General features: G+C 41.7%; 1 protein-coding gene across 7 annotated transcripts in view; it reads right to left on the bottom strand.

Moving 5' to 3' along the window:
• The window catches only part of CYYR1 (cysteine and tyrosine rich 1), a 197,097-nt gene that overhangs the window by 25,621 nt on the left and 159,402 nt on the right, over positions 1 to 12,074 (bottom strand). The window contains exon 5 of one of the 7 annotated variants that reach the window (XR_005593098.1): positions 3,876 to 4,039. The exons of the other annotated variants lie outside the window; for them this stretch is intronic. The gene's annotated coding sequence lies outside the window, so the exon portion shown is untranslated. The remainder of the gene's footprint in view (positions 1 to 3,875; positions 4,040 to 12,074) is intronic. 7 annotated transcript variants of the gene reach the window in all.

Below are 12,074 nucleotides of genomic sequence, written 5' to 3'. Positions count from 1 at the left end.
TGAAGTATAAACCCATATTTTCAGCTTCCATTTCCTACCCTGGTAAATGTTGTACAGTACATTAGGCCCTTGGCAATATTTTAAATATAATTTTTGAGGATGAATATAATAAAAAAAACCCACCCCTTGCAATGAACTGATAGCTGCTGCTATTCCTGCCTCTGTGGCTCCATATTTTCTCATAGTGTCAAAGGTGACGGGACATAACAGTTGTTCAGATCAGTCATCCTCCAGGGCAGTGGAGCTTGCCACCTGAGTGTGGCTATTATAGCATGTTATTATTTTTAAACAGCAATTTGCAATGCGCTAAATTAATACAAACTGAAGTAAAATTAAGAAAAACAGAGTCCATTTGTGCTTCTTACATCTGAGGTATTCATGAAGCACCACTCTGCCACATAATACAGTACGTACCTCAAAGCACACTAGATACAATACTGTGGCTGCCACAGAAGTAGAAGAATCATTTAAGTCCCACTGCACTTTTGCTTCCCTTTACCAGACATTTATTTTGAAAGGGTATTTCATATATCTCAATGTTTTCACAAACCCATTCATTCCTTTAGTGGCTTTGGGGATTATGAACATACCTTCCCTTCTACCCAGGAATCAGATAATACTCCTGGAAACATCTGTTTAGAGACTCAGTGTTGTGGAAGAGCCATTACCAGATTATGGGTGGTCTGGAGTCTGTTGTGAACATTAACTCTTGGGGAGGGGAAAAAAGGATAAATTAAATCCTTTTATTTCAATACAGGAATATGGTAGTTTTTTTTTTTTTTACCACCAAAAAAGATTTAATAGCATTTAGGAAATTTCAGAAAAAAGGATTTCACTAGTAATGAGAGGCTTCACTGAAGTGTTCACATGGTTAAACCACAGGGTTCCTTTGTTCCTATCTAGTTTTCAAAGGGCATGGTCTTGTTTTAATTTTGTGTTTTCCTCATTTACTAATTCCAGAGGAAACCATTTCCTTTACCCTATTTGGTTCCTTATGGAATTCAACTCAATGAAAACAAAATTCAAATTAGGCTCGGTCAATGCCAGTTAACACAAACCATGACCAGTTGATTCTGATTTGAACTCCGAGAATTTAAATGTGTTTCCAATGAGGAAGTCACGATTAAGCACTTTCCTTCTAGTGACCCCTCAATTGTGCCTAGATTTATAGGGAACACCCACCAAACGGGCATTTGTATCGTGCCTGGCTGCACATTAGAAAGCCTAACATTCCACCTTACTGTCCACTATTCAGTTTTAGTTCTCCTGAGGAATAGACGTGAAAGGGTCATTTTAGGGGTGAGAGAAAATAGTGAGAAATTTCTTTCTTAGATTTCTAAAGCAAATTCAACCCAGCTCTATTTATTAGCGCTGTGTCAGTACAAGAATGCTTGCAATAAAGAGAAAGGCTTCCCCCGTTTCCTTTCTAGATGACAGTATTTCAGAATAGTACTGTGGGAGTCAAAGGGCCATTCCTCAGCTGACCTAAATCAATTTAGCACCATAAAAGTCAATGGGGTTCTGGCAATTTTCATCAGCTGAGGATCTAGCCCAGATGGATTTATAACATTTTTCCTCATGAGCTAAGGTAAGTTTATTCTGCCTCTAGTATCCAGATGCATATTAATAGACCTACGACCTGATTCTTTTATCACTTCCACTGGTGTGAAACAAGAATAACTCTACCGTGTACAACTGGTGTAAGTGACAGAAGAATAAAGTTCATAGGTTAAAAATGTTTAAAAGTGACTAAATGACATAGGGGCCAAAATCCCAATTCCAAAATTGTCTTATGCATTTAGCCTCCTAAATCCCATCAACTTTCAGGGAGATTTAGGGCTTGTTTACACAGCCCTGCAGTTTCAAACAGGACGACATTAACACAAACTAGGTACCTTTGGTTTGTGCTAGCAGGCTCTCCACGGGGCAGTTACAGTGTAACATTTTAGTGTGCACTACAGTCCATATGCCTGTAGTCTGCACTGCAGGGCCATGTAGACAAGCCCTTAGTTTCATAATTAATGTAGTTGCTTTTGAAAATTTTACCCAAGCTTACAAAGATAAGTAGAAACCAGTATCCTTGTGTCTAAGAAAATACTACAAGCAACAAACAGCAAAAATAAAACCCTTCTTTGAAAGTGTTCTAAAGCAATGGTGCAAAAAATATTGGAAAAGGTAGCGTTATGGAGATCTTCTAGCAGAATACTACAGTATTGCAGGTGCTAGTCCAGCAAAGCATTTAAGCTTGAGTAGTCCCATTAGCTTCAACAGGACTAATCAAATGAGAGCTTGTAGTAAAATGAAAATCAATTTTCATGAACAAATTTGAACATTCAAAGTGGTTTTTGTTTTGAAGTGCTTGAAACAGACCCATTTTAGTATTTTAATTTTTTTGTATTTTTGTTCAAAATTTTAACTTTTAATAGTATCAAAAAGTATGAAAGTTTTCACAGAAAATGAAATTTCAATGTTGATAATTTTTCATGTGTTTTTTAATGAAAAAAGGCCATTTTTCAACAAAAAGACTTTAATTTGAAAAATTTTAACCTGCTGCAACAAATGCTTAAAGTTGTGCATTGGCTACATGTTTAGTTGGATCAGGGCCTTAAAAGGAGAGTTCTTGAGGAATTAGGATTTCTACTTACACCACTTTCTTCCTCCCCTGGTGTGTATGTGCGGAGTGGAGTGGTGTGAAAAGAAGAGACTTTTCAGAAACAAGTTTCCTTTTTCCTTTGCTTTCTTATATTTTCAACTCTTGCATTTCAGGTCCAATTACTGACTGTGGAGTAGATCTCTTCGCTGCACCCGATACAATGGATGAAACAGGAATGACTCTCAACCATTTGACTGCCTTTTATGTGCATGAGGGATTTTTTTTTTTAGCACGAATATGGCTTTCTGAATCAGATCAGTTGGAGACTCTGTCTCTCTAAAAGACTTCTGCTCGAGGAGAGCGATGCTGCCAAATACAAAGCCATTCTTTAGAGAGATATCTGGGCCACCACAGACCTTGAAAAACTACGTTTTACTCAAAATGATCAACTCATCTCTTCTGGTCTCAAGCCAACATGCTATAAAGTCAGAGACAGGCCAGCATTGTGATCTTAGCTGAAGGAGCAGTCCCTTCATTAAAGTGTCATATTGAAACAAGTGAAGATAAACAGCAATAATTTAAATGGCAGGGGCGGTGGGGGGGGGGAGAGAAAGCTACTTTACAGTGCTGTAACACTTGGAGCTAGCAAAACATCTGTGAAAACTTTATAGCACACTGGTCAAGGATCATTCTAAGAAATATAAAAATTTCCATAACTAACAATTTCAGAGAATAAAATGTTTTGGAGGAATTAAATATATCCTCTTGTTATCAAACCAGAGAACTCCTAGCAGAAAACAAAGTTTACATCTTCTGGGAAAACTGCAAGTTCCTGGACACTGTCTCCCAAACTTCTGCACACAAGGCCAAATCCTGCACCATTCTCACGCGCGCTCCCCACTTCCTGCACTCCTGCAGAAAGAGTTGAGAGTGACTGTGCAGGAGGTGGGGAGACAGTGTGGGGATAGCGTGTGCACTTCCTGTTACACCATGGAGCTGTGCTCTGACACGACTTCCTGTGCATCTTTGTGCCAGGGGAGGGACCACCCAAGCCTACAACCACTGGTGATTACTGTAGCCCTGAGGTTGCAGTGGTTGCTACAGGGCAGATTCATCACTGCTCAGGGGGCCTGGGTGGGGAGTATTCTAACCCTCTCAAGTCCTGCTGATTTCTCTAGTTTATAATCTCAGTTACTTTAGCAGAAGAAACCAAACAAAGCTGAGACAAGTTCAGTGGATGGAGATTGGCTAGACAAACTACATAGTGGGGAGAGGAATTTACCTTCAGTTCCAGTTCTTCTCAGCTATCTGCAGACTCAGTCAGACTGCATTGCATCTGTTTACATTTCATCCACGTTTAGAAGGGTTACTTTGAAAAGGTGGTTTCTAGTCCTTACTGTTGCAAAGTTTAAAATTCTTCTGAAATTACTGGTTATGGCCCCAACACTAGAAAGCAGATTTTACAAGCCTGGTTTAGAGACAAAAATTAAGCTTCATAATAATATTATTCAGTAAATACAGTACACCCCCATTTTACAGATGGAGAAACCGAGGCACATAGAGGTTACATTTGTGGCAGAGGCTAGGAAAATATCGATGATTTCTGACTCTCAGTCCCCTGCTCCAGCTGCTCCACACACTCCCTTTGGTATTAGTTTCCCTAGTGCTAAATTAAGCTTTAAAATGTTACAAAATATTTTATTGCATTTGATATGAAGAAGCTGACAACAGTGGTACAAGCTACGTAAAAGATTCAGGGTGCAGAGGTTTCCATGGAAGTGCACAATTTGGTGGTGGCTGCAGAATTAGCATTGTGCTCCCTTCTGCTCTGCTAATGGCAGCAGGATTCAAGAAGCAAGTGGGGGAGAGGCTGAGGCCAGTGGCAGGCTCCATGTAGAACTGGCAGTCTAATGCCATGGAGTCATTAAGATCCTGCTGTGGAAATCAACATGGCAATGTTGTAAAGCAAAACAGCCCTTCACTGGCCTGCATTCCCATCTGGGCTGGCAGCCACCCTCACTATTCTAGTATTAGTTTCCTCTGAGAAGACGGCCAGCCACGCCTAAATGCCAAGTGATTTTGTGGTACACACACATTTCTACTGAGAATTAGTTTAAACTAGCCTAAGACCTAGGCAATATATGAACCTAAATCCCAGAGGTGACAGGTCAGTGGACTACAGTAGAACCTCAGAGTTATGATCAGAGTTACGAACTAACCAGTCAATCACACACCTCATTTAAAACCAGAAGTATACAACCAGGTAGCAGCAGAGACGAAAAAGCAAATACAGTACAGTACTGTGTTAAACATAAACTGCTAAAAAAATAAAGGGAAAGCAGCATTTCTCTTCTGCACGGTAAAGTTTCAAAGCTGTATTAAGTCAATGTTGAGTTGTAAAGTTTTGAAAGAACAACCATAACGTTCTGTTCAGAATTACAAATAACCTCCGTTCCTGTAACACAATATAAACAAGGCCATATAAACAAATGGTGAAGAACAGACCTAGGGTAAGCCATGGCCAGCTTAAATCTGGCCCATGGATATCTATCCTAGCGTAGGCTTCTAATTTTTGCAACAGTCCTATCTGGCCCACAGTCCTGGTTGGTGCTTCACTCACTTAAAAGCAGCATGCAGAACGCTGATGTTAAGCAATGTCTCCTCCCTGCTGAGCTTAGCTCAGAGAACCAGTGACAGCACTGTGTGTTCCCTATGACTGGGAAAGGAGGAGAGATTCTTTAGGCCCCATCCCACATTGGCATTAGGATGAGGAACAAAAGGAGAATGCCTCCAACCCAGCTGAGAGCCAGGAAGGAGCACAGGGTACTTTTTTTTACCTGCAGTGAGGAGCAAGGGAAGATGAACAGGGTAGACTGCCCCCTCTTACCACCAACTAGGAAATGTGAAGAAAAAGGGGACAATAATGTAGAAGAGGAAAGAAAAAAACCTGGTAGAAGAGGAAAGACCCTCCCCCCACTCCTTTCTACAGCTGCTTAGATAACTCTGCGGTCTGGCTATGGATCTCATGAAAGCATTATGGGTTTGATCCTCCACTGACCATGCCCCTATGTGTGGTAATTTACACCTGTGTAAAACACTAGAAAAATCAGAAGAGTGGCATTTCACACTCACTTCGCACAGGTATAAACATCTGCACGAGGCGGTGGAAAAATCAGGTTTGTGTGTGCCTGCATGAGATCCAAATGCAAAAAATTTCAAGAATCATACTGAATCCTGGACAATTCTAGCTGTGGCCTGCAGTGCTGCGGCATGCAGTCTTCTGTCATTCATTGGTACACAGCATTAGTCCCTCTACAAAGCCATTACTATCATTTAATATGGGATATCCTCACAAGCACAAAAATATGGAAGTTTACTATGTGCTCAGAACTGAGAATAAGCACCAGGGAATTCCTCTAAAGTTGAAGTGTGGCCGGAGCTAAGGAGCATAACACATGGGGGAAGGTGAGAATGCACAGGAACCCCTGTGGTACTACAGTCCACTTTGGAGTTTGGCAGAAAAGCCAACAAGGTATGAAATAAAGCATGAATGAGACTTGCAGAACAAGTCTAATAAAAAAACACAGAAAAGCTATTTAATTCTCTTAATCTTTGCATCCCCCCCCCCCCGGTTTTGTTTTATTTTAGTAAATATTCTGATCTTGGCTCCTGATGACAAGAAGACAATATGTCTTAGCACATGGAAGCTCTTGCTTGCTCTCAGTACGGGGTCTGCTTTGACACAAACTATTTGTCAATACAATCAGGGCTTCCCAAAGCAACTCTTTTCAGTGTTACTGTGAGGTTTTCATCTCATCCTTTTGAAACTCATTGTGCCTGACAGGCAAAAATATTAATTCCCAATATATTTTGGACTTGGAGAAGGGATTGTTGACATTACATGATCTTCTATCTTGTTTGCCACACAAGCCTACATTGCTGGGTGAACATTCAAAAAGTGATTTTCGATTAGTCACAGGAACACCAACATCCCCCCCGCCCAAACAGGTCTTTATTTACCATAGCAGAACACTGACTCAAAGTTTGGCATCAGCACAAGACAGAATTTTATTTTTCCTTTTCATAAAGTTTTGTATTAGTTTGCATTCGACATAAAACCTCAAAAATAGCCTAAGAGAGAACGCACTTTCAAACAAGCAAGCTCATAATGTAATATCATCTGAGTTGAGAAACATGCATTATAAGGAAAGTATATATGTCAGTCACTCCCAGAGGATAATTCCATTCCATAAAAAGATATCTTTTAAAAGAAACATTGTGACAGTAATTTGCTTATAAAAGGCATAATTCTACATTCACCTAGTATTTAATTCAGTATTTTTCATACTTTCAACATAACATGGTGTCGCACTTGAGCTCAGATTTGTCATCTTTATGAGTCTACAATTTCTGAAACATTGCCTTGAAAATGCATATTCATATGCAATGCCCCATTCCAGCATGATGATTCATGTTGAAACGTCTAGTAATCACCTGCATAAATCCTTTACAGTATCTAAATATGGCTACCTTTCTGTAGTTCTGTCCTTACTTGCATTGGTAAACATTCAGGGATTTTATATAGATTCTAAATGGTCTCTTAAGCAAGCCTTAACTTCAGCACTTATTCAGGTGGGTCACTATCACTAGATAATGCTCTCTCTCTTTCTCTCTCTCTCTATATATATATATAGAGAGAGAGTGGAGCTATATATATATATATAGAGAGAGAGAGAGAGAGAGAGAGAGAACATACTTGTGAACAAGTGCCAGCCCGATAGTCCAGGAAACTGACACCTGTTTACAAAAAAGGAATACAGCATAGGAAGCAGCAGTGCAAACTTCGTAACACTGCTCCACTAATGTGCCTCAAACATAACACACAGGGACCAACTTTAGAAGTGAGATGTTACAATTAAGTCTCCATGCCAATTAACATCATCGCTTCCGTGCTTCTATGTGAAGACTTCCAAAAATGATACCAGCCAGTAATAATTGTGATGGCGGTCTTGTTTCCTGGAGTTGGACATGTGTTCTCTAGGAACAGGACCACAACGACCAATTGACTGGGGACAGTGTTTACCTCTGCAACCTGCTATGTGCGTTAAGAAAGGATGCTTGGGTGACAGACCCCAGGGTAACATTTTCAGGTACTAGTGGTAGCGTATACATAGTGGAAAGCCCTCGGTTATGGAATTCTTTATAGCAGAAAATCAGGGTGCTGCTAAGCCTTGGTGTCATAACACAGCACCTGCCATTGCCTCTTCCTTCAGTAACAATGACAGAATGACCAACAATGGTTCTCATGGATGATTATTTTCAAATTATTCCCAGTAACTAATAACAGCTGAAAGCAGTGGTAGAAAGGAGAGCCCCAATCAAGCAAATATTTAAAAGCATGTGTGTAATTTTATTCATGTGGATACCTCCACTGACTTCAGTGGGACTGCTCACATGAGTAAAGTTGGCACGTGCTTAAGTGTTTGCAGCACCAAGGCCTAGATGTCCTTTTAGGCAATTAACACTATTTTCAACTTTGTACTTGGTGCCTGGTAATAAACTACGGGGTATGACAGAAATGCATCGATAGATTAATCTAACAGAAATCAGGTGTCTTAGCAGAAGCCTGTCTGGATCAGAAGCCCAACTGGCTAAGCAGCAGTTCTGCAGAAAAGAACCTGGGGATTACAATGGATGAGAAGCTGGATATGAGTCAGCAGTGTGCCCTTGTTGCCAAGAAGGCTAACAGCATATTAGGCTGCATTAGTAAGAACCTTGCCAGCAGATCGAGGGAAGTGATTATTCCCCTCTATTCGGCACTGGTGAGGCCACATCTGGAGTATTGCATCCAGTTTTGGGTCCCCCACTACAGAAAGGATGTGGACAAATTGGAGAGAGTTCAGTGGAGGGCAACGAAAAAGATCAGGGGGTTGGAGCATGTGACTTATGAGGAGCGGCTGAGGGAACTGGGCTTGTTTAGTCTGCAGAAGAGTGAGGGGGGATTTGATAGCTGCTTTCAACTACCTGAAAGCGGGGTTCCAAAGAGAGTGGAGCTAGGCTGTTCTCATTGGTGGCAGATGACAGAACAAGGAGCAATGGTCTCAAGATGCAGTCGGGGAGGTCTAGGTTGGATTTAGGAAACACTATTTCACTAGGAGGGTGGTGAAGCATTGGAATGGGCTACCTAGGGAGGTGGTGGAATATCCATTCTTAGAGGTTTTTAAGGTCAGGCTTGACAAAGCCCTTGCTGGGGTGATTTAGTTGGTGTTGGTCCTGCTCTGAGCAGGGGGTTGGACTAGTTGACCTCCTGAGGTCTCTTCCAACCCTAATCTTCTATGATTCTATGATTTAAGACACTGACCTAGTGGTGAAAGAATCCATAGCCTGTTACTAATCATCTGAGCCACCCAAGTCCCTGTCTGAAACATCTCTTGGCTTTCACTAGTTATGTAAAATAAAAATGATAGCTAGACATAAAATAATTAATGGCTAAGTTGGTGGTGATATATATTCTCATAATATGCAAAATGTGAAGTGACACATTCTTGGCACTTTCAAAAACAGGATTAAAGTTAAAATGTCTTTTATGTCGTTTCCTGTCAGTGACCCAGTGTGTTTATACAAGTCTGAGATAGAGGAATGTATTAGGTCATCTAGCCCATTCCTGCAACAGTGCACAATTATTCTCTACAGTGCTTTGTCTAGTTTAATTACCTTAAATGACTTTTCTTGCTGTTCAGAATAATTTTTCCTTTCCTTGATGTCATCCCATTCCTAGTTTATACCACTTGCATACACATGCTGACTTTCTTCTTCAGAGGAAGACAAACAAGCAAACTCACTGAACTAGAAGAGGTGGTGGTGGTGATGTTGGGGATGGAACAGAGGAGCCATTCTGTGAGTGAAAGCTTGCCCCATCCGTCACAGCTCTGGAGACCCCTACCTGTGCTGAAGTGGCAACATCTGGAATTAGGTCAGAGTGAGCCCAGGCAGTGGATCTGCAACCCCTGAATGCTCCAGAACATAGATTCATGAGGACTCCCTTTGCATCTCTATGAAGCAGGATTAAGGAGAAGAGGGCCAAGCCGGTGGAGGGGTGGATCAGCTTCCAAATGAAACCATTAGCCATTTCTCCCTGCAGCAGGGGTGACTGCTGACCAGGGCCGGCTCCAGGCACCAGCTCAGCAAGCAGGTGCTTGGGGCAGCCAAAGGGAAGGGGCGGCACGTAGGGTTCTTCAGCAGCAATTCGGCAGTGGGTCCCCCGGTCCCTCTTGGAGGGAAGGACCTGCCGCTGAATTGCCGCCGATTGCAGCTTTTTTTTCTTTTTTCCCCCGCCGCTCGGGGCGGCAAAAACCCTGGAGCCAGCCCTGCTGATGACTCAGGATTCTGCTACCTTTCTAATGTCTCTGACAAGCCAGTTGTATGGAGGAGGGATTTGGCCCTGTTGCAGAAGATGGTTTTGTTTTTCAAAGTTTGGAGCAGCAGCAGGAACAGCTGCCAATGCTGAGCCAGGTAGGTATTTCCTGTTTATTAATTCTGGAAAGGCAGCTTTAATATGGCAAGTGAAGTCTGACCTAAGGTGCTGCAGGAGAACTTTGAAAAATAAAATGAATGTGAATCTTTATAGAGAAGGATGAGCAAAAAGACTCAAATGTGATGGGCACATAGTGAAAGGCGAAAAGGGGCCTTATGTGATGGCTCCCGTCTTATGTGATGGCTCCCAACATGCCAGGCACTGAACCTACAGACCTAAAAGCATGATCCGCTAGAACTAAAGCTAAAGAACACTCTCTAGCTGGGGGCTGTAACAATTCATATGCTCTGTAGATAGGCACAGAGCAAGATATGTAATGCATGCTCACCAGTGGGTTATGCTTGCACCTTGCACAGTTGCACTAGTGCAAAATGGATACATAACTCTACCAAATCAGAACAGTTATGTTTTATACTCACTTGGTTCAGATATAAAATGACTGCCCCCAGGTGCAGGGAAGAGGAGAACTGAGTGTAAGATAAGGAAGTAGGATAATACACAAAAGGTGGAAGACAGAAACAGGATTCCCAGAGGAGAAGGAAAGAATTTTTGACATGACGTTATTCTCTCACCTTTTCAGAAACAATTTTAGCTTGGTAATGGGAGTCACTTTGATTCAGTTTCAGTTTCTCTCATACTCATTTTCCAAAACTAAATTTTTGTTCTTCTGAGCAGCTCTTCCTCCACCTCTGGTATTACCTTTGGTTTGTCAGTTTCCACATTTGGCTGGTCTGATCTTCTTCCAAGGACTGCTGTTGAACTGTATACTCCTTTGATTTTCCTAGCAGCCCTAGCATTTCTGTTTCTGATCACAAATTCAGGAGCAACAGAGAGCCTTGGAGAGAGAAAAGAATGGCAGACTCCAGAGTGAGCCCTCACAGGAGCAAACCACAGAAAGCATCAAACCAAAGAGAGTCATGTAATTGCCAAACAAATCATCAATAATTCAGACTCTAATCCCTCCCACCCTGGAGCTGTAACTGTTTAAAACCTCCAGGGGAAAAGGGATCTCCTTCCTCCATTGTCCACTGATGTGTCTCCTGATGGGCCTGAATGCCAGCCCAGGTGAAATAAAATGCCAACACATGCACACATACGAGCATGCATAAACTGTTGTTAGGGATCTGCTCCTCTAAGTATGAAACAAAAGAAAAACCAAATCTAGATCTGATTTTTACATAGATTTACATAGACTTTAAGGTCAGAAGGGACCATTATGATCGTCTAGTCTGACCTCCTGCACAATGCAGTTCACAGAATCTTACCCACCCACTCCTGTAACAAACCCCAAAACCTTCAGTGAAAACATTACACCAGGATTTACAAACCTCATCTAACCTCAGGATTTTAAAGGTCTGATTCATAAATCAGTCACTTGAATCCCAAGAGTAATGAAAGAATTTGTATACCAAAGCTTATTTAGGATTTATTGGTAGGATTTGTACTGTGAAGGCATGGAAGAATTTATAAATCTAATTCCTGAAATACAATTTTTGATTTTTTTGTTGGTAACTCCAATTAATTTAATTTAATTTAATTTAAATGTCAAAATCAGAACTTTGAGCTGTGTCATATTCTTCGATAATAAAACCCAGAGCCCACAGGAGAAGGGGCTGGGGCCCACACCACTGAGTGAGGCTTACTTGGAGAAGCATCTGACTACTGTTCCTGTCCAGGGATATGGTTTTGGTGTACAAAAGAGGCAAGGGGCACAGTTTCCAAACTGGACAGATCCTGGAGAAAGGAAGCACTAGCCCAGTGGTGCTGCTCAGCCTCTCTCTTCTGCTTGTGCAACTTCCCCATTCCTGAGGAGATACACCTCTACCCCGATATAACGCTGTCCTCGGGAGCCAAAAAATCTTACCGTGTTATAGGTGAAACTGCATTATATCGAACTTGCTTTGATCCGCCAGAGCGCGCAACCCGCCCCCCCCCCCCCCGGAGTGC

Source organism: Mauremys reevesii, linkage group 1, assembly GCF_016161935.1.
Source record: "Mauremys reevesii isolate NIE-2019 linkage group 1, ASM1616193v1, whole genome shotgun sequence".
NCBI lineage: Eukaryota > Metazoa > Chordata > Testudines > Geoemydidae > Mauremys > Mauremys reevesii.
Note: the sequence above shows the minus strand (reverse complement) of the source record. Positions and strands in the feature narration are given on the sequence as shown.